We start from the raw sequence: 12447 nt of genomic DNA, 5'->3' as shown, positions 1-12447 counted from the left end.
CCTCAACATTCAGTCCCATGTAATATCACTCCCTCCCACAGCCACCTTCAACATATACTCCCATGTAAATAACATCACTCTGCTCCAGCCACCTCCAACATGCATTCCCATGTAAATAACATCACCTTTAAAAATAATTTTTTTATTGTCTGCATTACGGAAAAGGATAGTACTGTTCTATTAGGAGCCAGCTGTTCCATTCCGCAAAATACGAAATGCACACGGACGTCATCCGTATTTTTTGCTGATCCGTTTTTCGCGGATCGCAAAATACATACGGTCGTGTGCATGAGGCCTTAATGAAAGGTTTATAACATTTTTATTTTATTTTTTATTCCAGCGCACAATGTGGCAAAAATATGCTGCCAGTGACACTGAAAAATACCCTTATTGTACACTTATTAAATGATATAAATTTTGCAATATATATATATTTTTTTTAAGTGCAATTGCGCAAATTCTATAGCAAAAATATATGCTGCCAATGATACTGGAAAATATGCCTATTGGATGTTTTGCAATAGGCTTCTTTTTTTTTTTTAAATAGTCTTTATTGATTTCTTATTTTATAAATACAATTATTTAAGCAATCATTCCCCCCCCCCCTTTTTTTTTTTTTTTTTTTTTACAATATCAGCATTAAGACCATTGCATATTACCATAACCCTCCAACCCACCCTGATGCTTAGTCCACTCCTGGGAGAGACGACAACAACACAAACCCCCGAACTCCCAGGCTCCCCCCCCCCAGCCAAACCTGCTATTTCAGCCACTTCTGCCACTTTCTAACAAATCTTTTTTCTTAGTTGACACCAAATGAAATTCCTCATTAACAAGCGATAGTCTAGTAAGATTCTCCCACTTCCTAACTGTGGGTGCCGCCCTATCTCCCCAATGTGCAACAATACATTTCCTTGCATAAAATAGCAGTTTAGATGCTATTTCTCGGTCTTTAATGGTATCAATTTTATCCATTACTCCCAAAATACATACCTCGAAGCATGCAGATGATATTTCTCTATTTTATCATTTACATTTCCCCAAAATTGCTGGATCTTTGTACATGTCCACAATATATGGACGTCGTCCACCCCTTCCTCCCCACATTTTTTACAGCTAAATTGTTTGGTTTTGTAACATTTCATTAAGATCTTAGGGGAGTAATATAGACGATATAGTATATTAAATTGGGTAATTCTATAAGAGAAGTTTTTTGATACCCTATTTTTGGAATGTATGGCCCTTTCCCAAAATTCTTCCTGTTGCGGGTGTTTTGCAATGGGTTAATTGAAAAAATTCTGCAATTACACAGCGTCAAGCGCAACTATGATGCTAAAACATTATCAGCCAGTAGATTTAGGTTTTCCTTTTATATAAATTAGAAGTGACAGGTTTGGTACAGTTATTATTAAATGTAGCAAAAATACACACTGCCACTGATGCTGGAAAATATGCTTATTAAATAGTTATTAAATGTAGAAACTATGCAACAGGTTTTTGGGGAAAAAATTATCTACTGCAAAAAACCTAAATCTATTAGCTGATGATTAGTGTTGGGCGAGCATGGTGTTTGGCCGAACACTGCATGTGCTTGAGCGCAATGCTCGAGTCTCCTCCCCGCACGTTTGTTGGCTTCTACGCAGCCAATAAATGTGCGGGGAAGTACTGGCCCTCACTGTAATGCCTTAGCCATGTTGGTTACTGGCATTACAGTGATTGGCTGGCCACAACGCATCATCAGGTGCTATATAGCACACGATGACACGTGGATCGGCTCAGTCTTAGTCAGGGAGAGCTGCAGCAGAAGGGACAGATAGTGTAGGGACAGGAATTGTTTAGTGTTGAAAGGTGTTAGAGACCCAAAAGTCCTTTTAAGGACTATTGTTTTATCTGGCTGCAATATATATTATTAGCGCAACCTCTGCTAAATTGCGTGCAATTGTTTTGCCGCTGCTGACAGCGACACAACCTCTGGTACATCTGTTGTGTTAGCGCATCCTAAATATCTGTGACATTCAGCGCAATTGTTTGGTCGCTGGTGACAGCGACAGTACCTGCGCTACATCCCCTGTATAACATTTGCGCACCCTAAATATCTGTGACATTCAGTGTCATTTTTTCTTAGCCTCTGGTGACAGCAACATTACCTGCGCTACATCTCCTGTATAACGTTTGCGCATCCTAAATATCTGTGACATTCGGTCAAATTTTTTCTTAGCCGCTGGTGACAGCGACATTACCTGCGCTACATCTCCTGTAAAACGTTTGTGCATATTAAATATCTGTGACATTCGGTCAAATTTTTTCTTAGCCGCTGGTGACAGCGACATTACCTGCGCTACATCTCCTGTAAAACATTTGTGCATATTAAATATCTGTGACATTCAGTCAAATTTTTTTGCTGCTAGTGACAGCGACATTACCTGCGCTACATCTCCTGTAAAACGTTTGTGCATCCTATAAATCTGTGACATTCAGTCTTTTTTCGTCACTGGTGACAGCAAAATTACCTGCGCTACATCTCCTGTATAACATTTGCACATCCTAAATATCTGTGACATTCAGTTTAATTTATTTGCGCATACACTTACAAAACCTGCGCTACTGTATGTGTGACATATTTGCAAGCATATATACCATTTAATATGCTCAAGGCGAGCAGTAAGGGACGGGGAAGTGGCCACGCTGCTGATGGTGCACGCAGGGGCCGTGGCCCTGGGCACGGTGAAACTGTGCCTGCTGCCAGAGCACTAGAAACACACTCATCCACGATGCCTAGCTTCATGTCTTAGTTTGCAGGGCAGTGCAGGACACCACTCTCAAAGTCACACCAGTGCGACCAGGTGGTCGGTTGGATTGCAGCAGATAATGCTTCCAGTCGGTTAAGCACCACCTTGTCTTCCACAAAGTCTAGTCTCAGTAGGCAAGAGTCTGGTCAACAGAATCCTCACCCTGATCTTCCTTCCTCCCACCATTGAGAGTCTTGGCAAACAAGTGATCCCACACTCGGATATTCCGAGGAGTTCTTTTCAGCGCCATTCCTTGATTTGGGCCTCTCGCCAAGCCCGCTTGAAGAGGGACATAAGGAGATCTTGTGCACTGATTCCCAAACTCTTGAGCATCCACAGCATCCAAGATGACGGTGGGGAACGGCAATTAGTGTTTCACAAGGTTGATGATGAGGATGAGACACAGCTGTCAATAAGTCAGGAGGATGAACAGAGTGAGGAAGTGGAAGAGGACGTCGTGGACGATGAAATCACTGACCCAACCCGGGAAGGTGGCAAGCCAAGCGAGGACTGCAATACAGAGGGGGAGGGATCCGCAGCACCGCAACAGGCTGGAATAGGCAGTGGGGTGGCAAAAGGGAGAAGGCAGGCCACACCAAACATGCCCGCAACTGTTCCCCGGAGCACCCCCTTGCGGAAATCTCCCTTGCCAAGGGGTAGTGTTCCGCTGTCTGCCTCTTTTTTAAGGAAAGTGTGGACGATAAACAGGGGCGTACAAAGAAATCACTGGGCCCCATAGCAAGAATCTAAATTGGGCCCCCATCCCCTTTATAGCCCCTCCCACTACCCGTTCCAGGCCTCTTTCTTTGTTTTATAAACTATGCTTGCTGCTGCCATCAGGGCCGGATTGGGATTATAAAACATCCCTGACACACAAAAGAGGTATAATAGATGCATTGTGTACAGATGTATAGTGTATACAGCAGTGTACTGTTATGTGAGGTACTAGGCATAATAGATGCAGTATGTATAGATTTATAGTATATACAGCAGAGTACTGATATGTGAGGTACGATGTATAATATATGCAGCATGTACAGATATATTGTATATACAGCAGGTACTGACATGTGAGGTACGAGGTATAATAGATGCAGTGTGTACAGGTACATAGTAAATACAGCAGTGTATTGACGTGAGGTATGAGGTATAAATTATTAGCTCGTACCTCACATATCAGTACACTGCTGTATATACAATATATCTGTACACACTTCATCTATTATACCTTGTACCTAATATATCAGTACACTGCTGTATATACTATATATCTATAGGGTTGAGCGAACCAGAACTGTAAAGTTCGGGTTCGTACCGAACTTTAGGATTTTTGGACCCCGGACCCGAACCCGAACATTTCAGTAAAAGTTCGGGTTCGGTGTTCGGCGATTTCTCAGCGCTTTTTGAAAGGCTGCAGAGCAGCCAATCAACAAGCGTTTAACTCTGTGCCCTTAGAAGCCATCACAGCCATGCCTACTAATGACATGGCTGTGATTGGCCAGAGCAGCATGTGACCCAGCCTCTATATAAGCTGGAGTCACGTAGCGCTGCACGTCACTCTGCTGTTACTAGTGTAGGGAGAGGATGCTGCTGGTGATTTCAGGGAGAGAATAGGAGAGAATCTTTGGTTCAGAGCGTGAATCTAACTCAGCGATCTACATACATTTAGTTGTGTGGGTGCAGGGCACAATCTTTTTACCCCAGTGACCGAAAAAAAATAACTTTTAAACGTCTGTTAGTTAGGTGGGGTGGCGGTGGCTGCCATTTTATGCAAGCTCAGTGCACCAGCACTGCATCTGAGCTTTTGTGACATTGAAATCCAATCTTGGAAAACTGTACTAATAATCTGTTTGTAAAAAAATCACCCATTTTGGCAATATACAACATCTGGTGCATTTGCAGCTTTCATATTCTGTTAGTAAAAAAACCCCACTTTTTTGGCAATATACAGGGTGGGCCATTTATATGGATACACCTTAATAAAATGGGAATGGTTGGTCATATTAACTTCCTGTTTGTGGCACATTAGTATATGTGAGGGGGGAAACTTTTCAAGATGGGTGGTGACCATGGCAGCCATTTTGAAGTCGGCCATTTTGAATCCAACTTTTGTTTTTTCAATAGGAAGAGGGTCATGTGACACATCAAACTTATTGGGAATTTCACAAGAAAAACAATGGTGTGCTTGGTTTTAACGTAACTTTATTTTTTTATGAGTTATTTACAAGTTTCTGACCACTTATAAAATGTGTTCAATGTGCTGCCCATTGTGTTGGATTGTCAATGCAACCCTCTTCTCCCACTCTTCACACACTGAAAGCAACACCGCAGGAGCACCCTGTACAACATATGGATTATTCAGTGTGCAATTTAAGCTATAAATACAGCCATAATTTTCTGGGTTTTTCAAAACACACTTTTTTTTTGCCAAAATCCACTATTTTAGAGCAAGTGTGAAATTCAAGTTTAATATATACAGCTTTCACATTCTATTAGTAAAAAAACACACTTTTTTGGCAATATACAACATCTGGATTAGTCAGTGTGCAATGTAAGCTAGAAGTACAGCCATAATTTTCTGGGTTTTTAAAAACACAATTTTTTTTGCCAAAATCCACTATTTTACAGATCTGCAAGTGTGAAATTCAAGTTTAATATATACAGCTTTCACATTCTATTAGTAAAAAAACCCACTTTTCTGGCAATATACAACATCTGGATTAGTCAGTGTGCAATTTAAGCTAGAAATATAGCCATAATTTTCTGGGTTTTTAACCACCTCAGGACCGCCGTACGCAGGATTGCGTCTTTGCGGCGGTCCTGTTGTTCTGGGTGGACGCGCCGGTGCGTCCTCTCGCGAGACGCGAGATTTCCTGTGAACGCGCGCACACAGGCGCGCGCGTTCACAGGATCGGAAGGTAAGCGAGTGGATCTCCAGCCTGCCAGCGGCGATCGTTCGCTGGCAGGCTGGAGATGTGATTTTTTTAACCCCTAACAGGTATATTAGACGCTGTTTTGATAACAGCGTCTAATATACCTGCTACCTGGTCCTCTGGTGGTCCCCTTTGTTTGGATCGACCACCAGAGGACACAGGCAGCTCAGTAATATGTTGCACCAAGCACCACTACACTACACCCCCCCCCCCCCGTCACTTATTAACCCCTTATTAGCCCTTGATCACCCCTGATCACCCCATATAGACTCCCTGATCACCCCCCTGTCATTGATTACCCCCCTGTCATTGATCACCCCCCTGTAAAGCTCCATTCAGATGTCCGCATGATTTTTACGGATCCACTGATAGACTGATCGGATCCGTAAAAATCATACGGACGTCTGAATGCAGCCTTACAGGGGAGTGATCAATGACTGTGGTGATCACCCCATATAGACTCCCTGATCACCCCCCTGTCATTGATTACCCCTCTGTCATTGATCACCCCCCTGTAAAGCTCCATTCAGATGTCCGCATGATTTTTACGGATCCACTGATAGACTGATCGGATCCGTAAAAATCATACGGACGTCTGAATGGAGCCTTACAGGGGAGTGATCAATGACTGTGGTGATCACCCCATATAGACTCCCTGATCACCCCCCTGTCATTGATTACCCCCCTGTCATTGATCACCCCCCTGTAAAGCTCCATTCAGATGTCCGCATGATTTTTACGGATCCACTGATAGACTGATCGGATCCGTAAAAATCATACGGACGTCTGAATGCAGCCTTACAGGGGAGTGATCAATGACTGTGGTGATCACCCCATATAGACTCCCTGATCACCCCCCTGTCATTGATTACCCCTCTGTCATTGATCACCCCCCTGTAAAGCTCCATTCAGATGTCCGCATGATTTTTACGGATCCACTGATAGACTGATCGGATCCGTAAAAATCATACGGACGTCTGAATGCAGCCTTACAGGGGGGTGATCAATGACAGTTGGGTGATCACCCCATATAGACTCCCTGATCACCCCCCTGTCATTGATCACCCCCCCTGTCATTGATCACCCCCCTGTCATTGATCCCCCCCCCCCTTCCTCTGTAAGGCTGCATTCAGTCTTTTTTTTGGCCCAAGTTAGCGGAATTTTTTTTTTTTTCTTACAAAGTCACATATTCCACTAACTTGTGACAAAAAATAAAATCTCACATGAACTCACCATACCCCTCACGGAATCCAAATGCGTAAAATTTTTTAGACATTTATATTCCAGACTTCTTCTCACGCTTTAGGACCCCTAGAATGCCAGGGCAGTATAAATACCCCACATGTGACCCCATTTCGGAAAGAAGACACCCCCAGGTATTCCGTGAGGGGCATATTGAGTCCATGAAAGATTGAAATTTTTGTCCCAAGTTAGCGGAACGGGAGACTTTGTGAGAAAAAAATAAAAAATATCAATTTCCGCTAACTTGTGCCAAAAAAAAAAAAATTTCTATGAACTCGCCATGCCCCTCATTGAATACCTTGGGGTGTCTTCTTTCCAAAATGGGGTCACATGTGGGGTATTTATACTGCCCTGGCATTCTAGGGGCCCCAAAGCGTGAGAAGAAGTCTGGTATCCAAATGTCTAAAAATGCCCTCCTAAAAGGAATTTGGGCCCCTTTGCGCATCTAGGCTGCAAAAAAGTGTCACACATCTGGTATCGCCGTACTCAGGAGAAGTTGGGGAATGTGTTTTGGGGTGTCATTTTACATATACCCATGCTGGGTGAGATAAATATCTTGGTCAAATGCCAACTTTGTATAAAAAAATGGAAAAAGTTGTCTTTTGCCAAGATATTTCTCTCACCCAGCATGGGTATATGTAAAAAGACACCCCAAAACACATTCCCCAACGTCTCCTGAATACGGCGATACCAGATGTGTGACACTTTTTTGCAGCCTAGGTGGGCAAAGGGGCCCACATTCCAAAGAGCACCTTTCGGATTTCACTGGTCATTTACCTACTTACCACACATTAGGGCCCCTGGAAAATGCCAGGGCAGTATAACTACCCCACAAGTGACCCCATTTTGGAAAGAAGACACCCCAAGGTATTCCGTGAGGGGCATGGCGAGTTCCTAGAATTTTTTATTTTTTGTCACAAGTTAGTGGAAAATGATGATTTTTTTTTTTTTTTTTTTTCATACAAAGTCTCATATTCCACTAACTTGTGACAAAAAATAAAAACTTCCATGAACTCACTATGCCCATCAGCGAATACCCTGGGGTCTCTTCTTTCCAAAATGGGGTCACTTGTGGGGTAGTTATACTGCCCTGGCATTCTAGGGGCCCAAATGTGTGGTAAGGAGTTTGAAATCAAATTCTGTAAAAAATGACGAGTGAAATTCGAAAGGTGCTCTTTGGAATGTGGGCCCCTTTGCCCATCTAGGCTGCAAAAAAGTGTCACACATCTGGTATCTCCGTACTCAGGAGAAGGTGGGGAATGTGTTTTGGGGTGTCTTTTTACATATACCCATGCTGGGTGAGAGAAATATCTTGGCAAAAGACAACTTTTCCCATTTTTTTATACAAAGTTGGCATTTGACCAAGATATTTATCTCACCCAGCATGGGTATATGTAAAAAGACACCCCAAAACACATTCCCCAACTTCTACTGAATACGGAGATACCAGATGTGTGACACTTTTTTGCAGCCTAGGTGGGCAAAGGGGCCCACATTCCAAAGAGCACCTTTCGGATTTCACTCGTCATTTTTTACAGAATTTGATTTCAAACTCCTTACCACACATTTGGGCCCCTAGAATGCCAGGGCAGTATAACTACCCCACAAGTGACCCCATTTTGGAAAGAAGAGACCCCAAGGTATTTCGTGATGGGCATAGTGAGTTCATGGAAGTTTTTATTTTTTGTCACAAGTTAGTGGAATATGAGACTTTGTAAGAAAAAAAAAAAAAAAGAAAAAAATCATCATTTTCCGCTAACTTGTGACAAAAAATAAAAAGTTCTATGAACTCACTATGCCCATCAGCGAATACCTTAGGGTGTGTATTTTCCGAAATGGGGTCATTTGTGGGGTGTTTGTACTGTCTGGCCATTGTAGAACCTCAGGAAACATGACAGGTGCTCAGAAAGTCAGAGCTGCTTCAAAAAGCGGAAATTCACATTTTTGTACCATAGTTTGTAAACGCTATAACTTTTACCCAAACCATTTTTTTTTTACCCAAACATTTTTTTTTAATCAAAGACATGTAGAACAATAAATTTAGAGCAAAATTTATATATGGATGTCGTTTTTTTTTTGCAAAATTTTACAACTGAAAGTGAAAAATGTCATTTTTTTGCAAAAAAATCGTTAAATTTCGATTAATAACAAAAAAAGTAAAAATGTCAGCAGCAATGAAATACCACCAAATGAAAGCTCTATTAGTGAGAAGAAAAGGAGGTAAAATTCATTTGGGTGGTAAGTTGCATGACCGAGCAATAAACGGTGAAAGTAGTGTAGGTCAGAAGTGTAAAAAGTGGCCTGGTCTTTCAGGGTGTTTAAGCACTGGGGGCTGAGGTGGTTAAAAACACACTTTTTTGCCAAAATACACAATTTTTCCGCCGTTGCAGCATCAAGACGTTTGAAATTCCAGGGTTATATACTGCTGTCATAATCACTTATTAAACAAATACCCGTTTGGGCAAAAAAAAATTATTTGGCAGCCTTTGCTGCATTGTGAGATACACCCTTTATATACAGGGGTTATATTCAGTTAATTGAAATACAGTCATTTTGTGCACAAATCTTTAATAGCGGCCTAGTGTGGGTCAGGGCATGTGAGATACAACCTTTTTATACAGGGATTATATGCTTCTATTAATAAAACACCCTTTTTTGGGCAAAATACACAATTGTTGCGCCCTTGCAGTATCAAGACGTTTGAAATTCCAGGGTTATATACTGCTGTCATATTCAGTTATTTAAAAAAAAAAACGTTTGGGCAAAAAAAATAAAAATTTGGCAGCCTTTGCTGCAGATGTCATTGTGAGATACACCCTTTATATACAGGGGTTATATACTGCTGTCATATTCAGTTATTAAACAAACACCCGTTTGGGCAAAAAATAATGATTTGGCAGCCTTTGCTGCAGATGTCATTGTGAGATACACCCTTTATATACAGGGGTTATATTCAGTTAATTGAAATACAGCCATTTTGTGCTTAAATTTTTAATTGCGGCCTAGTCTGGATCTGGGCGTGTGAGATACACCCTTTATATACAGGGGTTATATTCAGTTATTTGAAATACAGCCATTTTGGCCATAAATCTTTAATTGCAGCCTAGTGTGGGTCAGGGCGTATGAGATACACCCTTTATATACAGTGGTTATATTCAGGTATTTGAAATACAGCCATTTTGGGCACAAATCTTTAATTGCGGCCTAGTGTGGGTCAGGGCGTATGAGATACAACCTTTATATACAGTGGTTATATTCAGGTATTTGAAATACAGCCATTTTGGGCATAAATTTTTAATTGCGGCCTAGTGTGGGTCAGGGCGTGTGAGATACACCCTTTATATACAGGGGTTATATTCAGTTTTTTGAAATACAGCCATTTTGGGCAAACAAATTTAATTGAGGCCTAGTCTGGTTCAGGGCATGTGAGATACACCCTGTACATACTGTCGTTCTATTCTGCTATAAATTAAACACCCATTTAGGGCAAGATCCTAAATTCAAGAAATATGAGGAGAGCGTCAAATAAGGGACGTGGCCCAGGTCGTGGTGCAGCTGGCGGAGCTCCTGTTGCAGGGAGTGGACTTGGTTGATCTGTGCCAGCTAAGCGCACAAGTGAAACCCCTTCCTCAGGTGCGAGTAGGCGACAGAACCTGCAGCGGTATTTGGTCGGGCCTAATGCGGCTCTACGAATGGTGAGGCCTGCTGAAAGATCAGAGTTGGCACCTGCAGCCCATGTCCATCAGTCTTTCGCCTCACCTTCTTGCAAATCAGCCAAGCAGTCTGAGCCCCAAGTCATGCAGCAGTCTCTTCTGCTTTTTAATGACTCTGTTAGCAGGGTTTCTTAGTGCCATCCACCTAGCCCTGCCCCAGAAGTGGAAGAGATTGAGTGCACTAATGCCCAACCACTTATCTTTCAAGATGAGTACATGGGAGGACCATCGCAGCACGTCTCGGATAATGACGAAACACAGGTGACAACTGCTGGGGCTTTCGAAAGTGTGCAGACGCGCTGCTGGTGGCATTCCCACCTGACAGCGGGGGCACAGTGGAAGCACAAGGCGAAGGCAGAGGAAGAGGTCCCCAACGCAGCTGGTGCACCGCCAGCACCTGAGAAGGCAGGGTTAGCATGGCTGAAATGTGGAAAAGCTTTGTCAGCACGCCACAACAACCAGCACCACCAGCTGATATGGAACGTCTTAGCAGGAGGCAGCATTTCACCAACATGGTGGAGCAGAATGTGTGCACACGCCTACACGTACTGAATGACGGGTCTGCCCCCTTCAACTTCTGGGTCTCCAAATTGGGCACATGGCCTGAGCTTGCCCTTTACGCCTTGGAGGTGCTGGCCTGCCCTGCAGCCAGTGTATTTTCTGAACGTGTGTTTAGCACGGCAGGGGGCGTCATCACAGACAAGAGAAGCCGTCTGTCCACAGCCAATGTGGACAAGCTCACATTCATTAAGATGAACCAGGCATGGATCCCACAGGACTTGTCCGTACCTTGTGCAGAATAGACATGTATACCTGCCTTAACCAGCCATTGTTATACTGCAGCGCAATTGCACATTCTTGTATTTTGGATATTTCACACTCTTTTGGAGTGTACCCTAATTAAAAAATAATAATTAAAACCAAAAACCAGTATTGGCTACCTCCCCCTCCTCCCCCGCCGCTTCCACCTACACCGCTACGTCCACCGCCTCCTCAAACTCCTACTTGATATGGAACTCCACCTCATACAGTCATATGGCTGAAAAAACACAACAAACCCCTCAGAGAGATAGCAAAAACATTAGGCGTGGCCAAAACAACTGTTTGGAACATTCTTAAAAAGAAGGAACGCACCGGTGAGCTCAGCAACACCAAAAGACCCGGAAGTCCACGGAAAACAAGTGTGGTGGATGACCGAAGAATTCTTTCCCTGGTCAAGAAAACACCCTTCACAACAGTTGGCCAGATCAAGAACACTCTCTAGGAGGTAGGTGTATGTGTGTCAAAGTCAACAATCAAGAGAAGACTTCACCAGAGTGAATACAGAGGGTTCACCACAAGATGTAAACCATTGGTGAGCCTCAAAAACAGGAAGGCCAGATTAGAGTTTGCCAAACGACATCTAAAAAAGCCTTCACAGTTCTGGAACAACATCCTATGGACAGATGAGACCAAGATCAACTTGTACCAGAGTGATGGGAAGAGAAGAGTATGGAGAAGGAAAGGAACTGCTCATGATCCTAAGCATACCACCTCATCAGTGAAGCATGGTGGTGGTAGTGTCATGGCGTGGGCATGTATGGCTGCCAATGGAACTGGTTCTCTTGTATTTATTGATGATGTGACTGCTGACAAAAGCAGCAGGATGAATTCTGAAGTGTTTCGGGCAACATTATCTGCTCGTATTCAGCCAAATGCTTCAGAACTCATTGGACGGCGCTTCACAGTGCAGATAGACAATGACCCAAAGCATACTGCAAAAGCAACCAA

Source organism: Bufo bufo, chromosome 11 (genome assembly GCF_905171765.1).
Source record: "Bufo bufo chromosome 11, aBufBuf1.1, whole genome shotgun sequence".
Lineage (NCBI taxonomy): Eukaryota > Metazoa > Chordata > Amphibia > Anura > Bufonidae > Bufo > Bufo bufo.
This window is presented reverse-complemented; position numbering follows the sequence as displayed.